Source organism: Copadichromis virginalis, linkage group LG2, assembly GCF_057382275.1.
Source record: "Copadichromis virginalis isolate Kocher_CV1m ecotype Utaka linkage group LG2, C_Virginalis_male_GT1.1, whole genome shotgun sequence".
In the NCBI taxonomy this organism is placed as follows: Eukaryota; Metazoa; Chordata; class Actinopteri; order Cichliformes; family Cichlidae; genus Copadichromis; species Copadichromis virginalis.
Genome location: NC_140619.1, coordinates 27,660,195 through 27,678,588, shown reverse-complemented (window position 1 = coordinate 27,678,588; position 18,394 = coordinate 27,660,195). Strand labels below are relative to the sequence as shown.

General features: G+C 41.2%; 1 protein-coding gene across 3 annotated transcripts in view; it reads left to right on the top strand.

Moving 5' to 3' along the window:
• frmpd3 (FERM and PDZ domain containing 3) overlaps positions 1–18,394 on the top strand; it is a 100,922-nt gene that overhangs the window by 44,874 nt on the left and 37,654 nt on the right. For all 3 annotated transcript variants that reach the window (XM_085476724.1, XM_085476716.1, XM_085476744.1), the window contains one exon: positions 5,224–5,334. The gene's annotated coding sequence lies outside the window, so the exon portion shown is untranslated. The remainder of the gene's footprint in view (positions 1–5,223; positions 5,335–18,394) is intronic.

Below are 18,394 nucleotides of genomic sequence, written 5' to 3'. Positions count from 1 at the left end.
ACAATGAAAAAATGTGAATTAACTAATAATATGACAACCCTTTTTTATTATTTTAACAAATCAAACTCATGAAAGACAATTTTTCAATAATATTGCCTGTGACATCTCTTTTTAAGGCTCTTCTGTGACGATTTCTGAAAGATAAAATATTGCACCAAAAAAAGAAAAAGAAAGTCTGGCTCCTTGGCCTCAAGATTTTTGCATGGTACTATAGACATACAGTGGGGCAAAAAAAGTATTTAGTCAGCCACCGATTGTGCAAGTTCCCCCACTTAAAATGATGACAGAGGTCAGTAATTTGCACCAGAGGTACACTTCAACTGTGAGAGACAGAATGTGAAAAAAAAATCCATGAATTCACATGGTAGGATTTGTAAAGAATTTATTCGTAAATCAGGGTGGAAAATAAGTATTTGGTCACCTCAAACAAGGAAAATCTCTGGCTCTCACAGACCTGTAACGTCTTCTGTAAGAAGCTTTTCTGTCCCCCACTCGTTACCTGTATGAATGGCACCTGTTTGAACTCATCATCTGTATAAAAGACACCTGTCCACAGCCTCAAACAGTCAGACTCCAAACTCCGCCATGGCCAAGACCAAAGAGCTTTCGAAGGACACCAGGAAAAGTATTGTAGACCTGCACCAGACTGGGAAGAGTGAATCTACAATAGGCAAGCAGCTTGGTGTGAAAAAATCAACTGTGGGAGCAATCATCAGAAAATGGAAGACATACAAGACCACTGATAATCTCCCTCGATCTGGGGCTCCACGCAAGATCTCATCCCGTGGGGTCAAAATGATCATGAGAACGGTGAGCAAAGATCCCAGAACCACACGGGGGGACCTGGTGAATGACCTGCAGAGAGCTGGGACCAAAGTATCTGCTGAATGTATCTGCTGAATGTGAAAATAAGCTACTGTTTATCACATTCACCTAAAAGGTGATAATGGCAGCTGTAACTGGATTTGCATATCCCTAAGCCTCACTCTGTTTGCTCCGCTCCACCATAATCAGTATCTGTAGATTACTTAATCTATTATAGTGAAAACACTTAATATGATGATTTTTTTTAATCAAAAAGACCCCTCTGGTCTCCAGTATTAAGAAAATCACAACTACTTTAGCATCCGTGGAGGTTTGAAGCTCTAATATAGTGCCACGGTTGGAGCCAGCCTTGTGAAACGTTTACCCTTACTAACACACGAACCACCACTAGGGGCTTGCTGGTGCTAATTAAAATCTTCCTACTTTTATGTCAGATCTGATTCTTATTTTTGCATTCTGCACTGGGCATGTAAAGAATCCTCCTCGGTCGGTTGTAAGAAGTATTGCGAGAGAGTTTGTAGCGGTCTCTACGGCTCCGGCGAGTCTTCATTTCTTCTTTGCATCCTGCAATCAAAGCGACATGCAGCTTGTCTTTGAAACATATAATTTATGAAGTGAATTATGAAATACATGCAGATGTTCTCGAGTCCATTAAAAACCAGAACGCTGTGCTCAACAAGAGAAAAGCGTCTCAGTCCGTGTCTTTAGAAAAGTGTGATGAAATATTGAATCAGAGCATGTTTGAGTGATTATGATGTCAGTTCAATGGCATGTTCTGAAACCTATAAACCAATCTAATCTAAAGAGGGCTTTCTGAATCATGAAATTAGTGCAGAGTGTGGGTGAGAAAATACAGGGAAATCAGTAAACTAAAAACACGAGGCGAATGCTTAAAATACCTGGATGTGTTATAATGCCAGTCATCCATTAGTCTAAATCAATTTGTCAGCAGGATTTAGCACCAATGCTAGAGCATTATGTTTCAGTCGCCATGGAGTCCAGTTATCACCTGAGGCATTAGGAAACATAATGCTTCAACCTGTTAAGGATCAACAGCAGCCACAGCCTGAAAGGAAATAGGAAGAGGGCCCTTATACTGTTCAACATATTCCTAAATCAAAGAAGACACGCAAGAGTGCAATACTCTAAAAATGAAACTGTTCTAAAGAAACTCTGAATTCAGTTCTGGCACTATTTGGAGTGAAAGAAGTCCCCCTGGAACTAATCTGTACACATTGGTCTGTGTTATTACTAGCACAAAGACTTGTGTTGTTGATCTGGAAACAAGAGAAACCACCAACCCACCTAACCTTGCTGAAAGGTGTTAATGAAAACAGCGGAAAATGATCAATGATCACAATGAAAAAATGTGAATTAACTAATAATATGACAACCCTTTTTTATTATTTTAACAAATCAAACTCATGAAAGACAATTTTTCAATAATATTGCCTGTGACATCTCTTTTTAAGGCTCTTCTGTGACGATTTCTGAAAGATAAAATATTGCACCAAAAAAAGAAAAAGAAAGTCTGGCTCCTTGGCCTCAAGATTTTTGCATGGTACTATAGACATACAGTGGGGCAAAAAAAGTATTTAGTCAGCCACCGATTGTGCAAGTTCCCCCACTTAAAATGATGACAGAGGTCAGTAATTTGCACCAGAGGTACACTTCAACTGTGAGAGACAGAATGTGAAAAAAAAATCCATGAATTCACATGGTAGGATTTGTAAAGAATTTATTCGTAAATCAGGGTGGAAAATAAGTATTTGGTCACCTCAAACAAGGAAAATCTCTGGCTCTCACAGACCTGTAACGTCTTCTGTAAGAAGCTTTTCTGTCCCCCACTCGTTACCTGTATGAATGGCACCTGTTTGAACTCATCATCTGTATAAAAGACACCTGTCCACAGCCTCAAACAGTCAGACTCCAAACTCCGCCATGGCCAAGACCAAAGAGCTTTCGAAGGACACCAGGAAAAGTATTGTAGACCTGCACCAGACTGGGAAGAGTGAATCTACAATAGGCAAGCAGCTTGGTGTGAAAAAATCAACTGTGGGAGCAATCATCAGAAAATGGAAGACATACAAGACCACTGATAATCTCCCTCGATCTGGGGCTCCACGCAAGATCTCATCCCGTGGGGTCAAAATGATCATGAGAACGGTGAGCAAAGATCCCAGAACCACACGGGGGGACCTGGTGAATGACCTGCAGAGAGCTGGGACCAAAGTAACAAAGGTCACCATCAGTAACACACTGGTACTGATGGTGTGTTCTGCAATCTGGTAGAAGGTTCCGCATCTTCCGGGCAAGGACAGAGAGACTCAAGAGGAGCTTCTATCCCCAAGCCATCCGTGCCCTAAACACACACACCCGCCCGCTCACATCATCTATAATTGACTGAGACAGGACTCTCTTCCAAACACTCTAAACCAAGGCACAATGTACATTTCAAATTCCTTTAATTTTAAATATGTTTATATTGTCTATCCTGTAAAATAGTAAGATGTCTATTCATATTAATGTACAGAATTCACCTGCTTGCTGCTACTACTGCACATTCACCCAGTGTATATACTATATGTGTGTATATATATAATGTTCTTCCTCTACACCCCCCCCAATTTTTGCACATGTCGAGGAGCGTGTCAGGCTACATTTCACTGTGTGTTATACTTGTATAACTATGCATGTGACAAATAAAGAACCTTGAACCTTGAACCTTGAACTACAACGGCAGGGAATCAAATCCCGCAGTGCCAGACGTGTTCTGCTGCTGAAGCCAGTGCATGTCCAGGCCCGTCTGAAGTTTGCCAGAGAGCACATGGATGATACAGCAGAGGATTGGGAGAATGTCATGTGGTCAGATGAAACCAAAGTAGAACTTTTTGGTATAAACTCAACTCGTCGTGTTTGGAGGAAGAAGAATACTGAGTTGCATCCCAAGAACACCATACCTACTGTGAAGCATGGGGGTGGAAACATCATGGGGCTGTTTTTCTGCCAAGGGGACAGGACGACTGATCCGTGTTAAGGACAGAATGAATGGGGCCATGTATCGTGAGATTTTGAGCCAAAACCTCCTTCCATCAGTGAGAACTTTGAAGATGAAACGAGGCTGGGTCTTCCAACATGACAATGATCCAAAACACACCGCCCGGGCAACAAAGGAGTGGCTCCGTCAGAAGCATTTGAAAGTCCTGGAGTGGCCTAGCCAGTCTCCAGACCTCAACCCCATAGAAAGTCCGTGTTGCTCGGCGACAGCCCCAAAACATCACTGCTCTCGAGAATATCTGCATGGAGGAATGGGCCAAAATACCAGCTACTGTGTGTGCAAACCTGGTAAAGACCTATAGTAAACGTTTGACCTCTGTTATTGCCAACAAAGGTTATGTTACAAAGTATTGAGTTGTATTTTTGTTATTGACCAAATACTTATTTTCCACCCTGATTTATGAATAAATTCTTTACAAATCCTACCATGTGAATTCATGGATTTTTTTTTTCACATTCTGTCTCTCACAGTTGAAGTGTACCTCTGGTGCAAATTACTGACCTCTGTCATCATTTTAGGTGGGGGAACTTGCACAATCGGTGGCTGACTAAATACTTTTTTGCCCCACTTTATGTGCATAACTTCTACTCAGTGTTAAACTGGATAAAATTAGTGAGTTTGTAATTAGAACTACCACAGGTAGAAACAAATAGTGGTATTTCATTGATGTCCTGTCCCTAAACTGTGCCTATAGTGTAAAAATCATGGGGTCAAGTAGAGCACAGGCTCAGGGCTGTATGTGAAGTCCTGAATGACTGCTACACATGCTGAAGGCTGTATGCTCATAAATTTTTATCATTCATCTGTTGTTGCTTTCAGTTTGACAGATAGTCCACCAGAAGGAGATGGTCTAAAGACTAGCCTAGTCTAGCCTGTGCAGACCATAGCTTTCATTCCATATGGCACCAAGTCTATTTTCATTTTTATTTAAAATCTGAAGAACCAGAACATCACACCAGCCATTATCACTGCCTTATAAAAAATCCAGCACACTTTCCTGCTCTGAGGTATATCATTATGCTTCTGCCGTTAACCGACTTCCATAACTGTGTTCTTTCCACTGTCATTTACTGGCTGCATCAGCCTGCCGTGCATTATTGCTGCAGGGACATGCAGAAATCTGCAATTATGCCTCTTAAAAACCAGTGTAGACATTATGTAAGCAAGAAAATGTGTAGTATTTTACTCACCCACATACGTAAACATGTTTGATTGTATTACTTACCATGTAATACTTTTTGTTTTTTTATGTTAGAGCTTGTCTCAAAACTCTGCTTATTTAAGCGTCTGCACAATATGACAAGCATTAAGGCTTTCTTTGCTTTTGTGTCTCTCAACAGGTACAGTACACACACAAAACAGCCCCAGCACTCGTGTGTGCGTGTGTGTGTTTGTGGCAGATCCCTGCTTAAAAAAAGAAACTCCTACCCATCAGTAAGCATTCAGAGATCGTAAGTACACCTTCTACCCTACCTTCAATTTTCTCTGACTTAATGTGCCAAAGCTGTATATGTATATACGGCTCCCAAGTTAATATCACACTGTGCGACTGTTGATATAGTACAAAAAGATAAAAGTAATTCAAACTAAAAGGCCTATTAGACAGAGCATGAATCTTGTGGAAAAAAAGAAGATTTCTAACTCCTTCCCTTTGAGTTTGACCCAACAAAAGCGTATAAATCCTAGTCTTACAAAAATGAATCTCTAAATCCTTTATCAATGAGCCACAGGCAAAAGCTATTGAGTTAAATTTTGCTTAAATACATCTGCGTCTTCCTCACTGAATGATTGCGCTGTAACAAGCCATTTAAAACGAGTCGTGCATAATCGTTCTCAATTCTTTAGCCTCTAACCTTCTCAGTCTCTGTGTCTTTCTTCAGAAACATAACCTATATATATTCTGTCAGGAGGTTGCGAACCCTGTCTTGGCGGGACTCCTGTGTTGCTATGATATTGCAGTAATGCTGTGCTCGCACGTACAGAGGCGTTTTGTGTGTGTGTCTGTGTGTCCTCTGCAGCTTTTGCTCACATCTGCAATTCTGCATTGATTCCATGCCAGTGAGCAGAGAGCTGATGCAGAGTGGGAAGGGGGGGTGTCTGTGTTATAGCCAGGTACATCAGCTAGCGGCTATTGCCATGGTCGAATGTGCTTGAGGGAGTTTAATAATGCTGCAGTGTGAAAAGTCTGCAGGCAATACAGTAATTAAATTTGCTGCAGTCATAAGACATTGTGTTGAAATGTACTGTATATGTTACATACACATGTCACAAAATTTATTTATTTTTCATCGTTTATCACTTTGAGACTGAAATATCTCAGACTAGGATTTTTAGGCATTACAGAATAGTGTAACAAACATGATTATTTTTCATAAAGGAAACACTCACCCCCAGTTGGACATTTTCCCTAATTAGCATATGAAATATTCAAAACATGTTGTTTATCCTCAGAGCGCTTTAGGATATAAAAAAACAACAACTCATAGGCCACTTATTGTCTTCGAAAGGTGGCCTTTTATGCTTGTCAGACCTCCTCTGTGCCGAAACCCTGCCGTGTATTTTATCACCTCTTTTTGTTACGGGTTGGTGGTCAGAAACAACTTAAACGAAAAAAGTTTGCAGAGTGTCTCACGAATCAGCTGATAGTGGTCCGCGTGAGTCTGTGAGAGATGTTAGGGATGTAAACTTGCAACCCCCCTCCAAATCGAGCATTTTCATTCCAAATGCAACGTGACGGATTTATGTGTAAAATGTCGTTTCGACCCCGCTACAGAATTTCATCTTTGTTCCTGTGTGTCCTGCCAGTTTTCATCCAGTCTCGGTGTACAATGCAGAGCTTTGCTAAGCCAATAACTGCGAGTCTGCAGCCATGTTTGCAGCTCAGTGAGGCTGCACTTACGCACAGTGGTGCTTTCACAATGCTAATGTCACCATGCTAACTTGCTCATAATGATGATGCTGAAATGGCGGGTATAAATCATGGTGTTCAGCAGCCCATTTAGCATGTCAGCCAGCTAACGTTGCAAGCAAAAGCACTTAACATAAGGGTCATGGCAATTTGGTTTATAAAACGTATTAGACAAATTTAAAATTTAAGCTAGTGATGCCGTTAGCTGATCATCCAATGTACTGTAATGACATCTATTAAATGGGAAGCACAAAAATTAAACCTATCTCATGGTTGTGGTCAGGTATTAGTCTGCACCAAACTACTAGACTGAACAGCACACAGACTGACCAATCGACATGCTGCTAGCGTGACCAAAAAGTTTCATTTCATCAAATCTGTAAACACATTTGACACTTTTGTTCAGTTTGACAGCTGCATGTAGTTGTACCCCACAAATAAAGTGGTGCTCCTGAATGGTGTTACTCCCAGCAAAGAGAGGCCAGTGTCCTTTTCCACTTCACAGAGATTTGAACAAACTGTGATGAGTGGAGAAGGCCACAGTGGACCTGACTTGCCGGGGACAGAAAACATAAAATCATCCTCTGTGAGGGTGGATACAAACTACAACTCAACCATATGGAAGGTATAACTATCAAAGGCAGGAGGGAAAGGAGTCTGTTTTTCTGCATCCGTGCATTATATACATGGTGATGTTTTTCCCTAGGAGACTCCAGTGTAAGCTTTTAAGATAGGGCAAGGGCATTCGAATCCATATAGTGGAAAAAAAACTAGTTCACACTGACAGATCAGATAGCGATTAAGTCTGAGATGCAGTTAAGCCACAGTCACATCACCAGAAATGCTTCATAGACACTTAATATAGCAGTGTAGCTTAGCTGGATTTTATTGGACTCTCTCCTCACACTTTCTGCATCAAATTTCTCCTTACATGATTTTTAGGCCGATACTGATTGTGGGATAAATGAAGGATTTATCTCCAAACCCTCCTGAAATATAGTGACAGTAGAAGGTAATAGGCACTAAATAGGACACCACAGAGACCTCAAACCATTTGAACCATCCAGAGGCAGGTTAGAGACCTGTGCTTGTAGCCTGTATCAAATCTTTTCCAAAGGTTTTCATCAAAGACAGATGTACTTTAATACAGTGAAGCTGCCGTTTGAATCCTAGTTTCAAACACCAGTCCGCTTCGGTTAAGAGGTCTCTTTTACTTTTTTGGTACATTGCTACTGACACGGGAGCTGGCCCAATTCAATGGCTGTATTGATAAAATTGATTAAATGACAGTCTGCCATGTGAGCTTACTGCAGGGTTCTCTCTATCTGACAACCCATGCACTGCTCAAGGACCCCGCTCAAATTTCTCTCCAGTGTCTTTGTTCACATGTCATCAGGGGGCAACATTAGCAGGTAAACTCATCAAAGGCCAGACTGGATTTCCTAGGGGTGCAGCACTTACCAGTTGAAAACCAGCACACAGATCTTCAGCCTATTCTGTTTTTGATGCTGTGACCCTAAAGTCACTCCATCTCTGCCCTCTCTCCTGCGTCTCCCACACTCGACTTCTCCATCATTTCTGGCTACAACTCTCTCTTTCTTCTTTCGTTTGTGTATACTCTGGATTCAACTTGTTTTCGCAGTGGAATGCTCTAAGATGTTGAGCTCAGAGCAGCCATCAAACACTGCAAATTTCCTTATGTCTGGTCCCTCGAGCTGGGAGGCTCTGAGAGTCCTCAGATGTCTCTTCTCCTTCTGTTTAGACAAACAGATGCCAACATCTTTGGGAAGCTAACAAGGCTAGGCTTGTGCTAACATGTTGATAGAAAAAGAAAAGAACTGCGGTAAAGCAGAGACTGCTGCTTCTAATTGAAGCTAAACTATTGTAATCGGCCAATCACAGACAGACTGTCCTTTCTTTTTGCAAAGTTCACTATTTAAACCAAGTTTTATCTCTTCTAAATAATAGCGGAACTTTTAGAAGCAGGGTGTACTTCTTAGTCTGTGTGTGTGTGTGTGTGTGTGTGTGTGTGTCCTACACGTGTACACGGCTAGGCGTGATCATCTCTATGCTCGTCTACATGGTCCTCATGTTCTGTCACAACACTATCTGACAATGAGCAGCTCTGTCACACTGTGTGACACAGCGCTCCAATTAATCACGGAGAAGGACCACTAATGAAGTCATTATGTATTCTGAGAGTTTCATCTTGACATCTACTTTTCCCAGTGAAGAAACGACTGCTGCAGAATTACACATTAAAAAGCTTAAAGGCACGGCGATAATGGATTAGGAAAAATGGAGTTTGACAAGTGAAATGTAACTGAACAGAACAAAACAGGGTATGATTTAGTCCATCTCTGAAAGTGTTTATGTGGGCTATCTCCTTTTTTTCTACCGGTGCTGTTATTTTGTTTTCTTGTCTCCAGATTTTTCTAATGCCTTTATAAATATTTTAATGAGTCCAGGAACACAGACCCGATGCCCCTCTGATCTCAGAAAGGGACATCACATTCATCGTAAAAAATCTATTCATCAGTACAGTTACAATCAAAGAATACAGTCTGCCCAGGGTGTGAGTAAGACTTGTTTTAGCGCTGTATGTGTTGTAAAATAATAACATCCTTAAAAACAGAGAATAACAAGAGCATTCAGAGAGCGCAACTCCCCCTGAAGGGCGAGGACTAAATTGAAACTTTGATGTTTTATGACATTTTTATTACAACATGCTGACGTCAGACTGTTTTTTTGGAACTCCCCAATAGTGACGTCTACATTGTTATCATAGATCATTTATGCTGATGTTAGCATTGTTAATAAGGAAATCTAGTGTGGTATATTGTTCTTTTTGTGTCATTGTTAAATTACATCTTGATGTATGTGTAGCTCAAACAATAAAAATGTCCCCCAATAACTAATATATTGCTATAACGTTTAGAGATGATCCAATGGAAACTAATTTTTCGAATTCGTGTGACCCTGATCTTTGACCTTTGACCTTGAAGAATTACATTATACACTGATGTTTTTTATTATCTTAAATGTATGATTGGAGCAGTATGAGGATTTTATAAGCTGTAAACACTTGAAATCTTAAGAAATATTCATTGAGTGAGAAAACTTGATGACATCACTATGGCTACGTTCACACTGCAGGTCTTGATGCTCAATTCCGATTTTTTTGATCAAATCAGATTTTTTTGTCTGCCTGTTCACACTACAAATAAAATGCAACAGCAAACGCGCTCTAGTGTGAACGCTCAAAGCGGCCCGCATGCGCAAAAGAAGACTTCACACACAACGCGCTCTGTTTAGACCCAGAGCAAACAGTATTGTTTGACTGATGACCCTTAATATAAAGACTTCGGACTTTACATTTCCCAATTTTTTCTTTAAGTTATTTTGTTATTTACATAATAATGTAAATAACCTAATAATGATCCTTATTGCTGTTTTAGAGAGGAGCGGTGCTTCAAAGGATAGTTGCAGATTTCTGTCAGAATCTGCAGATTATTGTATTGTATTGTATCTTTATTTGTTTCAGACATATAAAACAAAAAACAATATATACACACTACATATATTTTCATTTACAGATACGAATATATATGTAGATATACACACACACACACGTATGTGTTCAGATAAACAAAAAATATATAATGAAATAAAACAAAATCGTACAAATAAAATGTTCACGTTTCTCCAACATTGTCTTCCCAACAGTTTCACTGATATCTACACGGGATGGCCAGAGAAGCGTTCGCGATGTCTTCTCTGGCGCTGATAATTGGTGTCTGTCTTGTGTCGGTGACGTAAAAGACGGATTTAATGCGACCTGACCGTTCACACAGCAGTCGCTTTCTGAAACATCGGATATGTATCGGATTCAGTACCACATACGAAAGTGACCCAGATCGGATTTGAAAATATCGGATTTGTGCCGTTCACACTGTCACACCATGATCGGATATGGGTCGCATAGGGTCAAAAAAATCGGATTTGATGCGCTTTCGCCTGCAGTGTGAACGTAGCCTTTGACATTGCAGGGCTTTGTATCAAAAAAAGAAAAACAGTGCTGTATAAAGCTCTCTCTGTGGCCTTTCACATGACATATTACTTGAGATGGTTTCTTGATTTTTTTTTTCAGAATCAGAATACTTTATTAATCCCGAAGGAAATTAGGGTTACAGCGGGCAGCACGCTAATGGCGCATGCGCACTTACAAAGGAACCTTCTGACCAACTTTACACAAACATCACATTGGGGAGACATGTCAGAAAGGTAGGCTGATAGGAAAAAAAATCAACGAAAATACATAGCATGAGGTAAGAGGAGGAGAAAAAAAAACTCCACTCAGACTGAGCTCCTAGTGGGAGAACAGTTTGATAACATAAAAAAACCCACCTCAGCACAAAAAGCACATGACTATCAATACACCATAGAAACACAAGACAAGCAACAGGGGCGGGTAAAGGGTAAGAGAGAGCCGGTGTTGACAGCGCATCCGGGCCTGCAGCATGTCTGCGCTGGTCCAGTCGACTGCACAAGCGTTGAAGGCGTTTCGAAAGGGAGGGGGGATCAGTGTGTGCATATCAGTGTGTATGTGTGTGTCCAGAGTTCAGCTGAGACAGTATCCTTTGCCCTGCCAGGCTAAGTAAACAGTCTTCCAGCCAACCCAGGTGGCCTTGCATGGAATGGGGGGAACAGTCTAAACACAGTCGTTATCAGGGTGTTTTGTTCAGCTCCAGCCTTGAGGCTGCAGCTGACGCCGAAGGGGACTCCGCATGAAGTGATGATGGTTTTTACTTTAGTGCGAACAACTCATATGAATTTCAAAGCTGTTCTAACAGTCCAACACTGGTCTCTCAATCTCCCGTTGGAGAGCCGTGAGCTTTCTATGATGTTATCCAAACTTACGTTCCGTGATGTTGTCGTTCTTTTTGCTCAAAGAGCAGGTTCTGAGAACTCACGACCGCAGTGCACTTCCCCAAGATGTGATCGAATTTGCACTCAAAGGTGTTATTCGAGCTAGCCCCTCCAGATGTAATCCAGTTTTTCACTCAGAGGTCTTGTTCTGAGTATTCACGGCAGTCGTGCGTTCTCCAAGATCTTCTCTGTGCTGCACTCAATGAGCCCATTTTGAGAAACTCACGCCTCGTCCCATCATTTCAATCCCAGCGGGCAGCCTTGTGGGGGTTTGAACAGAAGTAAAAAGTAAGTAAAAACACAAGACAAGGACATAAGAAGCTAAGCAGGGAAGATAAGGGCAGGAGAGGAGAAAAGTGCGACCGCCTTCACTGAGAGCCAAAAGGGTTTCAAGGTCAGCTTTGACTTTGGGTGCTAACAATAAAGGTCAAGGTCAAATGCTTAGTCAACCAAGGTACTCTTGTCACTCAAGGCCTACTATATTGTTGTGAAATTGAAGAGGATCCGCAAAAAATTGTGGGTGATATAAAGGTTGTACTGATTTTCCCATTTGCTGTGAGTTTGACCCGATTGTCATCAAAATGTCCAGGAATCTATCCCCATTGCTCAATATTTTTTGACACTAAGCAGAATAATCTCTATCAGATGAATCACTTTTTTTACAGTGGTGTCCCAACACACATCACAATGACACTCAAGCAGTTTTGATACAAGACCTGACCTGTGTACTAGCATGACAAAGGCTCCAGTGTCAGCAAAGTCTGGCGAACAGCTCATAGTTGCTTGTCGCTCTGTGATCGTTTTTTTCTTTGTGTGCAGATGTGTGTGTTTTTTAGTGACAGTAATATATTTTCATTTGTGTAAATGTCTAAAGTCTGAAAGCAATTATCAAAAAAAAAGGAGAGTTCAGTTCCTCAATGTGTCTTTTAAATTACATTAATGTACAACTAGTTTATATGATAAAAGGATGTGGAAGTGAAATGTAACTCTAAAAAAGAACAAAACAGGATGTGATTTAGTTAATCTCTGAAAGCGCTGCTGTTATTTTGTGTTTTCTTGTCTCCAGATTTTTCTAATGCCTTATAAATATTTTAATGAGTCCAGGAACAAAGACCCGATGCCCCTTAGATCTCAGAAAGAGACATCACAGTCATCGTAAAAATCTATTCATCAGTACAGTTACAATCAAAAAATTCAGACTGCCCAGGGTGTAGCTGAAACTAGTCTGCTTGCACCAGCAATGGAACGCTTCAAGAGACCTATTTGTAAAAATGCGGCGTCCTCAACAGAAGCCACATGAAAATCTTCTTTATGAGATCATCCGTAAATGGCAGCGATCAGCAAACTCATTCTCAACAGGTCCTGAATGCAGCCGTGCATTTCAAATCACCATAAAATGTGACACTTCAATGGCATGCCCCTGACTAAATTGAAATATAAATAAATATTATATGTATATGAACAGTGAGGGAGAAAAATGATTGTTAAAAAAGAATCCCAGCAAGATCTGAATCTGAAAACAAAGAAGCGAAACATGAGCAACAGAGATGCATTTACACAGACACGCGTGCACCCGGCCAATCAAAAACAGCGAGTGACAAAATGTGAAAGGTAATTCTAAAGAGATGAGTAACAGCCTTCACATTGTACCATCGGCTTGTTAATGGATGCAGTGAAAACAGTAAATAAATCTGATTTTTTTTTCAGCTTTGTACAAATCCTAAATCAGTGCAATAAATGGTATTCTGCTTTTGTTGATGTCCTGCGTGCGAACAGTGTGTGTGTGTGTGTGTGTGTGTGTGTGAGTGAGAGAGAGAGAGAGGCGCTGTTAAAGACCAGCATTTGTAAGAGGATGATGAGGTAGTCTCAGCGGGTTGTACAGTGTATCATCTTACTTATAACATCTCTTTATACCTCATCCTTGAGGCTTACAGCTGCTGCACTGTGAGGATGATACTATGGGTCCCTGATCCTCAGCTTCCACAGTGATCCCTGTCCTATGGAGTATTTAATTACAACCTACTGAGTTACAGTCAGACTGCTGAATACACGCATTCATTTTTGCACTTCAGGGTTACTGTTTTTGGACAATTATTTGAACTAACTTTTTTTTTAAAGTGCTAAAACTACCGTATGTTGGCTTGTTATATACTACCATATACTGGTCAGATTTACTACTGAAATAGCAGTAGTGTGCTATCTCCGTGAGCTTTTTAGGGCCCTTGCAGGGAGGAAATTCTCACTTTCTGACACACCTTCAAAGGGCTATTTGTCAGCTAAGGCCCGGTTTCAGTTCAGTGATGGAGGCTGGGGACTGCAATATGCCACGGAGTATCCTCACACAGACAGAAGTACAAATGTGTGTCTATCTAATAACAGAAATGAGAGTAAAAGAAATGAAGCAATTTCCAGTTTGAGTGCAATATCCTGAGAATAGCAGCGCAATATCCGCAAATACCCAACAGCATAAAGGTGTTTAAAGCTGTACACACTACTTTTCATGCAAGGCAGAGAATGTGAGTTTGTGCTTGCATATATCGTATCTCCATGCTTAAAGACTTTTTGTCGGGGACTCATTATTTGACTACCCTGCGCACCTCCTCCTTACAGACACAAAGACACACACAAATGGTGCACATGTGCACTGTGAAGGCTTTCTGAAGCATGAAATAAGCTTTCCTACGGGAACAATGAAGAAGAGAGTGGTTTGTGTCCCTTGCTATTTCTTAATTAAGTACGGACAGCTCTTATCTTAAAATCGTAAATGTCACCTTCGGGCTCCTGGCTACCTCTCTGGTCCTCTCTTTTTCTCACGGCTTTTTAGTAAAAATGCTCAAATGTAGTCAGTGTAATGAAGCGGGTGGCCATGCTCCTAATAAAAAGGAGTACAGCGAATAAAGGGTTGTGTTGCCACAGCAGCGGGTCATTCATTATTTTGAAATCCCAAAGATAAACATTACCACTGCAAATTTTAATGAAGCATAATCCTCTCATCAGCAAATAAGTTGTAAAGTGAACGCAAAACACAATGAATGCATTTGCGAGGTTCAAAATAAGGACCTTTACCGGATATAATAATTTTGTCATTCAAACCTCATCCAGCAATCAGGCTCGGTGGCATCTGAGCGCTCATTTTGTTGATGTTCACAGAAAAATTCATCCCATGCTTCCTGAAGTGCCTCCTACAAGTTAGATTGCATTGTGTGCACTCATTATGTCCTGTACAATCAAGGTGTTCTCACAAAAGCTCACAAGGGTTGAAATCCTATTACTGTGCTGGTCACTCCATTCAGACAAAATACCTGCTGATGGTTTCTTCTCTAAAAATTTCTGCATAGTTTGGAGCTTCGTTTTGGGTCATTTATTTGTTAAGGGAGAAAATTGCCTCCAATCAAGCAGCATCCACAGGGTGCGGCATGATGTGGCAAACACAGTGAAGATCCTTTCTATTCTGTTTGAGGAAGTCATCTCATTCCCCTTCACTGTGTTTGACAGATGATGTCCAGCCCTCCTCGCGTTCACTTTTTCTTCTTCTCCAGCATCGCACAAGTTTCCTACTTTCTAACGCAAACCCCTTGAACTTGGCTCCATCTGTTCATAACAGGTGTTTCATACCTTCTCCTGTCCTGTGTCTGTGTTCTTTTGCCCATCTTAATCTTTTCCCTTTAGTGCCAGATGTGGCTTTTTCTTTCCACTTCTGCCGTGAAGCCAGGATAGTTGAGTTTCCACTTTACTGTCGATGTTGAGACTGGGGTTTTGTAGATACTGTTTAATGAAGCTGCCAGCTTAGAACCTGTGAGGTGTCTGTTTCTCACACTATAGGCTCTGTTGGACTCATCTTCTTGGCCTCTCTCTTCTCTTTCTATTCTGGGCAGCGCCGCTCTGTGAACGGAGTAGTACACACTGTTGTTTCCCACATGGAATAGCTTTCATTTCTTGAAACAAGAATACCATTTTGAGACTACAAGCGAACCCACAGAGGCTCGTGCTCCAGACACTCAACTAGTCATATTTCTTGCATCTTTAATCAGCAATACAGCTTTCAGCTGCGCTAACATAATTGGAAAAAAGACTTTTCTAATGATCAGTCTGCCTTTTAATATAATAAACTTGCACTTTGGTATGGTTATGTCGATTCCTCTGGAACCATGAAGGATTTCTGATTAATGATTCCATTAAGCAGAAATCGTCATCTGCAACATTCCTGACCAATTAAATGTTATTTCAATTAAAAACAAACGTGTTTTGTTTTTCAAAAGGCAAGCGTGCTGCAAGGCAAAAAGAATCCTCTGCACTGAATCAAGCGTCAAAACACAGAAGAGTTTATTTTCCAAGATAGGTAAATAGACTCTCAAATCTCCCCTCCCTTCCCTCTCCTTCTCCTGTCTTCATATCACACTCAAGGATGTGTGTGTGCGTGTGTGTGTGCATGTGCATGATGTGCTCTGGACTGTGATGAGCCAAGAGGAGGTAGTTTGACGATAAGAAACATATCGGTGCTCGGCACCTGTCTGCCTGCCTACCAACTGACTGACTGACTGACTACACAAGCTAATTGCACGTGAAGTCTCTCTCTCTCTGTCACTAACAAAAGTAAAGAGGGAAAAAAAAGGTTGTTTGTTTGGTCACATAAAAATCTAACCAAACAAACCTTAAGATGAAACAGAATTTTCATTATTGTGTCAATCCGATTTCAACTTTCAGTATGATCAGAAAAGTCACAGCTTTGAAGACGAAGCAGCTTCGAGGCTCAAACACAGACTATTTTGTCTCACCCGTAAAAAAGCCTCAGTGCATTTGTCACTGTGTAACAAAAAGCTGCACTAATGCTCCTGACAGATTAGCTACTGCCAGTGCAGCTACGCACATTTCAGCTTGTTTTACTTGTTTTAATAGGCGTTCCGGCTCTGATCATATATCCCCAATACAAACAGTTTACTTTACGCACTGTAAAAGAGAAAAAAATGATACACTCTGTATATCTTTTGTCTTTCCAGCTCTGGTTTGTGCTTGGCTCGGCTTATGACTGCAACAGGGCAGCGGAAAGAGTCGGGGGCTTATAGTAAACCTAAGCATACACACGCACAAAAATATGCCTGTCTCCAGTGCATCAACCATCGTATCTAATTAACGTCTGACTGTGTTCTATTCATTACTTCCTACGTTTCTGTCCTCCCCAACCCCTCGCGCGCTCGTAAACAAACACTGCATTGCACAAACCTCTCAGCGCCCCTGTCATAACACCACCACTTTGCAATCAACTTTGCTTTCTCAAACTTCACACACATGGCTGAGCACAGGCTATCACACTGGCGTGGAGGAGAGAGGAGGAAACGAGCTGTGACAATTAGCTGAGACAGTGCCGGGGCCTCAAGGAGAGAGGCAGCGTGCACCTCTTAGACACTTCAGGGAAAGTCCACCACTGACGGGAGGTGTGAAATTTACCATAAAATGTTGGAGGAGTCTTTAGTGCTATCTCTTCCCATTCTTGGCGCTGGATTAGAAATAAAGTTATGTGCTTTAGTGACAAAGGCATGAAAAATTAAGGACACTTCCAAAGAACAGCTAGAATTATTACAATGTGACAAGCTTTCACAAAAAAATGACTTCTTCTGTTTATCTATGGTATAAATCCTCTCATCTTTCTCCTATTCTTGCCTTTACCACAAAGACACAAATGTTCCCAAATGTACTGTAGGAGCAGTCATTATGCAATAGAGATTGATCCTTTCAAACGCTCCTGCAAAAGACCACCCGGAGTATTACCTGCGATCTTGTTGATTATCTCCACATTCCCATCGACTGGCATGTGTCTCCTCCCCCCAACCCAATACTCATGCTGCACTTATCACTCTGTGGTTCCTGATACAGAGCTACGGTATTGATCGCACCCCATTAACAAGGATGAAAGTGCACAGTTGCAGTCTGATTCATCACAAATCACGGTGCAGCCATCACTCAGTGGGCCACCTACACTCACAACTGAAATAAACATCCCTCCGCAGGTAGCCTTCCAACGTGCTACCTTCTATAAAACGATTCCACCAAGTCCACCTCATAAAAGACCAGAAGAGCTGAAGTGCGTGTGTGGCTATACACAATTTATATGAGTCAAAAGGCAACAATGGGAGACGCTATCGCCCCAAAACTATCTGATACACTCTCTCCATTTAATTGTTCTGGCTGAATGCCTCCAGAATCGATATCAATGTGAAACTGGACTTGCTACTTTGTCATCTTTGCAGACAATAAATGGACAAAAGTTGGCAAAATGGTCAATATATCATGAGTCTGTCAGAATAACGTCATAAAGATTGAAAGCAGCATTTGGGCAGTGAGAAAAATAGTTTGAGCACACTTATTTATTCTTGAAAGATATCAAGGAACCATTTTTTTTTCTTCAAATATTGAACACCCTGACTGATGCGAGCGAGCGAATTACACACGACAATGACAGCCGCAACAAGAACTGCATGCAGTCAGCGGTTCTGCTTCAATGCAATAGTCAAGCTCTTTTAGACGCACGCACCACAGCAGGCTGCGTATTCCTCTCTCCTCTCCTTTGCCCAGGGTGCATTAAATGGATTAAAGCACTAAGAGCAGCCAAGCATATATTCATTTCCTCCACACTGAGGATGAGAGCAGCAGGCAGCATATTATAGAGTGTCACAAAG